This window comes from Medicago sativa, chromosome 4 (assembly GCF_051527215.1).
Source record: "Medicago sativa cultivar Bolivia chromosome 4, Bolivia_mono, whole genome shotgun sequence".
Classification (NCBI taxonomy): Eukaryota; Viridiplantae; Streptophyta; class Magnoliopsida; order Fabales; family Fabaceae; genus Medicago; species Medicago sativa.
Window position 1 is genome coordinate 79107353 of NC_140752.1, and position 6032 is coordinate 79113384.

Consider the following 6032-nt stretch of genomic DNA (forward strand, 5'->3'; position numbering starts at 1 on the left):
TGATCTTGTACTCTCGAGAAAATGCTGCTCTTTTGATTCATTGCCACCACTCAAGTCTTGAAAATTCAGGAACATTCTCGAGAGACCTAGTTTGTTTAATGGGTCATGTTACCGAGTGCACATTGTTTAAGAACCCATAAAAAGAAATCATATCTTGAAAATATAAGTCAAAAATTTGTTAAACATAACCGTACATTTTTCAATGCAAAAGTTGCTACTTTTATATGCTTAAACAATGCCCTTAGCCTTAGGACCTGTGAAGCCCCGATACTTCAAAATGGATAACGTATCGTATCCCCTGCGTATCCTGCACGGATACCTACATGATACTTCCCGATACGTATCAGGAGAGTATCCGAAGATTAAATTTTATTTTTTTAAAGAATAATTATCCGATACTTCCCGATACGTATCAGGAGAGCATCCGATAATTATCCTGCACTGATACCTTCCCTGATATTTCCCAATTAATGTTAACTAAAATAACTTAACTCTTGAGTACTCATGTGTTCTTTTTTGAATATAGTGCTTCTTTTTTGGATCGATATAGTATAACACTAACAATGTTTCTTTTGGATATAGTATGGCACTGATGATGCTCTTTTTGGGATATATTGTGTATGTAATGGAGTAATCATCACTCTCTTAATCGTCAATATTATTTATATTTAATTTATGTTGATGTGCTACGAGTCTATGATTGATTTCTTTTGTTTGTTCATATATTTGCATATTAAAAAAATGGTTATAATTATACTGTACATTTAATTATATAATTTTTGTTTATTAACGTATCCTAGCCGTATCGTATCTTGATTTTTGAAATTTTTCCGTATCGGCGTATCGGTGCAGTATCGTATCCGTATCGTATCTCGTATCCAGGCTTCACAGCTTAGGACACTTGTTAACATTTTCCTTGTTTTATTTAGGTTAAATTGAATTTTGACCCCAACTTTTACAAACCGGAAATTACAACCTTCAAACTTTCAAAATATAACTTTTGGCCCCAACTTTAGCCCCTTTTGAATAGTGACTCCACGTTGATTTTGATCAAGTCAATACGGATGTTGGGAGCCACAATCATCTGATTGTGTATGGTGGGCTCAAATTTTTTGGTCTTTAAGGTCGAGGAACCAAAAGTGTTGTTTACTCAAATAATAAGATACACATGTGACATATGACTCTTTAAATAAATTTGATGTAATGTATGCGTTGATCTAGTCAAAATCAAAGGGACAACATTTTTACAAATAAAGTTAAAGTTGGGGGCCAAAAGTAATATTTTGAAAGTTTAGAGGCCAATATCGTCAGTTTGTAAAAGTTGGGAGGCTAAAAGTGCAATTTAACATTTATTTTATTAAGCCATAATCGACGTCCAATATCTAATCTACACCTTAAGAGAGAATGAAATTCACAGATTAATAAGATAGATGTTTGTCATTTCGAATGAGAAATTTCAATTAATAAAAATAGTTTAATTCCTATTTTCAAAAATTTAACACTATTTTTATAGATTCTGTGCATTTTTACGCAACAGACTATCCAACCAAATATGTAAAATTTCTATTGATTTTGATAAATATATACTTAAGAAGTATTTCGTTAGAGAGACTAAACTTATGGACGTTCTTTAATTTTAGAAACGAATTCGGTATTATATAAATTTAAGAAACTAAAACCTGACTTTATGAATGTGTGTGTACTAGTAATAACGCCCGTGCAATGCACGGGATACTTTATGTTAAACGTTGAGAGTTAAGACATTAATCACAAAATATTTGTAATAACTGGTTGAGAATGATAATCTACTATACATCAATTTTTTTGATAAAGAATCTACTATACATCAATTATATATTTTAATATGTTGGTATATGATATATGCAATTTTTTTTAGAGAATATGCAATTGTTTTCTTAAAATGTTAACAGTAACTCAAAAAAATAAAGAAAAAAAATTATATTTAATTTTTCGATCATATAATGTATCATATTGCCCCCCGTATTTTTTGTGTGCAGAGTGACAAATTACTCTAATAAATATAAAGAAAGATTTATACTCTATAATATATATTATAACCCCATGTTTTGTCAACTTTGCAAGTCCTACACATTTATAAACATATCTCTTTTTGACTCCCGTATGTAAAATCCATATAAAGTCCCCACCCGACCAATACATATGTTGTTATTATGACCTTCTTGTTATCAGGGCCTTATGACTATCAAGAGTGTAATGAAAAACCGAATTTTCAAAAACAAAATTAGCTTAGAGACCTTATTAATTATTTTATTTTTTTAGTTTAGAGATTTATTTTTAAAATCCTCAAATAGTTTAGATATTCATAGAGCATCAAACTTCTATATGTACCCTTTCAATAAAAAACTTCTAGATGTTTCTCTAGCGAGTATTTAGTTATCTTTATTACTAATATTGAGATCAAAATATGGATTAGAAATGTCCCGATGCATGACCCTTTTGATTGCACTGTTGCTATTCTAGCATTTGTTTGAATGAAGTTTCTTTTACTTCTAAAAAAAAAAAAATCTATAGATCATCAAACTTAACATTAAGAAGGCATTATTGAGGTCTCTTTATATGCTTGATTGTTATCTTGGTTATCCAATCCATGCGGATAAATACATGGCTTGAATAACAGATTGTGAATGAAGGAGTGGATTTCTTATATTTTGAAAACATAAACCCAATGAGTAATTACAGATTTTGTACAACACCAGTTATGCCATAAAGGGATTTGTTCAGTTCAGAGACTGCATTCTTTTTTGGCAAGTAAAAATTGCTAATAACGTCCCTATTCCCAATAAAAAGAAAATTTCAATTCAACACCATCAAATTTCTTTTCATATCCATGTCTGGACTAAAAACTATGAGCAATATATCTCAAATTACAACATGAAATCATTAAGCAACTCGTGGTTTTATAATCTTTTTCTTTCCATTAATCACACAACAATATTTTCTTAAAAAAATGTGATCTTTAAAAGTTATTCTTCTTCTCTGGAAGTTAAACCCATGTTCATTCAAAAAAGTTATCTTGATATAATTAAGCATGACTTGTCAACATAGTAGGATCTGTCAAAAAAAAAAAAAAACTTACCTAAATGTTTAAAATCCTTCCTCAAATTCAATTCAAAATCAAATCACCTAAATTTAAAAAAACAATTCCAATCATTAGATGTTTTAAATTTTATAACACTCAAATCACTCTTCAAGTGAAACAACATACTAATATCGAGCGACCAAAAAAGGTGAACACGTAACTAAACATGATTATGAAATTTATGAATCGGAAAAAGAATCAAAAACAGAAAACATATAACAAAATCAGAAATAGAAAACATTGAACAAAAACTTGTAAAAAAAAATATAGAACCCTTACCTCCACGCTAGAGGTTGCCAGTCTGCCACCATAGTGTTTGTTGGAACAGAGAGGGAAACAAAGCGAAGAAAACAGAGAGTGAGAGATAAATGTGAATTTGAAGATGTAGAAATATATATACTGGAGCACATACCACCTTACCTAGGGGTCGGAGCCTGCATCCACAGCTGTGCACGCTGCCTCATACCTTGTGAAGCAGCTTAGAATTAAAACATAAAACTTTGTATCTGCAAAATAAAAAGTCAAAAACAAATCATCAACCATTAACACCATTTATACAAATGTCAAGATATTAACTCTACAACTTGTGTGAAGAAAAAAAAAAAACATTAAACTCATACAGTCAATGTATCAAAACAATAATCCATGAACATATTCAGTGAAGTTGAGAACGAAATTTAAGGGAATTTAAGAGAGGAAAAAACCATGATAGATGCTAATCTGATGGGAAAATCCACAATAACCACGAGACTCGCTTTCCGCAATCGGCAACAACGCTTTCTTTTGGGGTTTTGATGTGGCTATTGCTACCTTCGTTCCTCATCGCACTCGGCATTTCTTTGATTTTGAGGTTCACCATTTTTCTGCACAAAGAAAGCAAAAAAGAAAACATCATGAAAGAGAAGGGGGGGTGGGAGAGAGAGAGAGAGAGAGAGAGAGAGAGAGAGAGAGAGATAGAGAGATACCTTCTGGTGAAAGTAGCCATGGATCTCTGCCAAGGATTGAATCGGAGAAGTCGGAAGGAATGAAGGATGTAGAATGAGGGTGATGTTCATTTGAAACTTTGAGGGAAAATGTGTGGCAGAGATAGAGGAGTTTGAGCCTTGATTTGAGGAAAGAGTCAAATTGTGGAATATATGGATCAGACAAAACTGATTTTGTTTTCTAGTGAAGATTTGAATTTCAAAACAATTGAATTCCCGCCTAGTTTACTCTGCGGTCCCATATCTTGCTGAAAGCTAAAAGTAGCTAAATATTTGTACCTGTGAATTGTTGATTAATAGGTGGATGCCTTTAGCAAGTGACATGTGGCAAATGTTACTATAAACATGTGATGAAAAGGTCTAATATTAAGATATTAACTCTACAACTTGTGTGAAGAAAAAAAAAAAACATTAAACTCATACAGTCAATGTATCAAAACAATAATCCATGAACATATTCAGTGAAGTTGAGAACGAAATTTAAGGGAATTTAAGAGAGGAAAAAACCATGATAGATGCTAATCTGATGGGAAAATCCACAATAACCACGAGACTCGCTTTCCGCAATCGGCAACAACGCTTTCTTTTGGGGTTTTGATGTGGCTATTGCTACCTTCGTTCCTCATCGCACTCGGCATTTCTTTGATTTTGAGGTTCACCATTTTTCTGCACAAAGAAAGCAAAAAAGAAAACATCATGAAAGAGAAGGGGGGGTGGGAGAGAGAGAGAGAGAGAGAGAGAGAGAGAGAGAGAGATATACCTTCTGGTGAAAGTAGCCATGGATCTCTGCCAAGGATTGAATCGGAGAAGTCGGAAGGAATGAAGGATGTAGAATGAGGGTGATGTTCATTTGAAACTTTGAGGGAAAATGTGTGGCAGAGATAGAGGAGTTTGAGCCTTGATTTGAGGAAATAGAGTCAAATTGTGGAATATATGGATCAGACAAAACTGATTTTGTTTTCTAGTGAAGATTTGAATTTCAAAACAATTGAATTCCCGCCTAGTTTACTCTGCGGTCCCATATCTTGCTGAAAGCTAAAAGTAGCTAAATATTTGTACCTGTGAATTGTTGATTAATAGGTGGATGCCTTTAGCAAGTGACATGTGGCAAATGTTACTATAAACATGTGATGAAAAGGTCTAATATTAAGATATTGAAAATAAAGAGGGCCTTAGTCCAAAGTAAAACTATAGAGGTACAACTCTCAGGTATATAAGCCATATATAATGAATTCTGCTCTTTACCCAAACAGTTTTGCTCACTCCCAAAGTAAAATACAAATATACCCCTACGCATGTTAACATGCGTTACGTACGTTAACTTACGCTAGTTGTTAGGCTGGTTTAGATGAAGGTATTAGGTGTCAAGGAATGAACCTCATTTCGGTGGCACTTGAATACCTTAATCTAAATCAAGCCTAACAAAAATTTATTCTTTTCAAAGGAAAGCATGAATGTCGAGCGAAATGCTTGAGTCCTGTTGTTTGGCAAGTTTGAATTTACCCCATTTCAGAGGTAAGACAATTGTTGAAGTTGGAATGCCCATGCCAACTACAACAATTGTCTTCCTCTGGATGGGGTAATTCAAACTAGTTAAATGGCAGGACACCGACATTCGCCCGGGAGTGTTTTTGTTCCATTCTAAATGTTAATTTCTTGTTGGCTTCGTTTAAATGATGGTATCGAAGTGTCAAGGTTTGGACCTCATTCCGTTGGCACTTAGATACTATCATTTAAAACCAAGACCAACAAGAATTTAACATTTGGAATGGAACAATAATACTTCTGGACGAATGCCGGAGTCCTGCTTTTTAGCTAGTTTGAATTGACCCCATTCAGAGGTAAGATAATTGTTGTAGTTGGAAGGTACATTTCCGAATGTAATGTAATGATAGTTGACGTACATGTCTTTTACGTAATGTAATGTA

At 33.2% G+C, this 6032-nt stretch overlaps 1 long non-coding RNA gene across 1 annotated transcript; it reads right to left on the reverse strand.

Annotated features, from left to right (window-relative positions):
* Positions 1-1703: 1703 nt before the first annotated feature.
* On the reverse strand, positions 1704-5257 carry LOC146932312 (uncharacterized). The gene is made up of 7 exons (XR_015007055.1): positions 4865-5257; positions 4612-4770; positions 4087-4383; positions 3826-3984; positions 3542-3627; positions 3401-3422; positions 1704-3165 (listed from the first exon to the last, which is right to left on the reverse strand). It is a non-coding gene; the product is annotated as an uncharacterized LOC146932312 (long non-coding RNA).
* Positions 5258-6032: the final 775 nt, after the last annotated feature.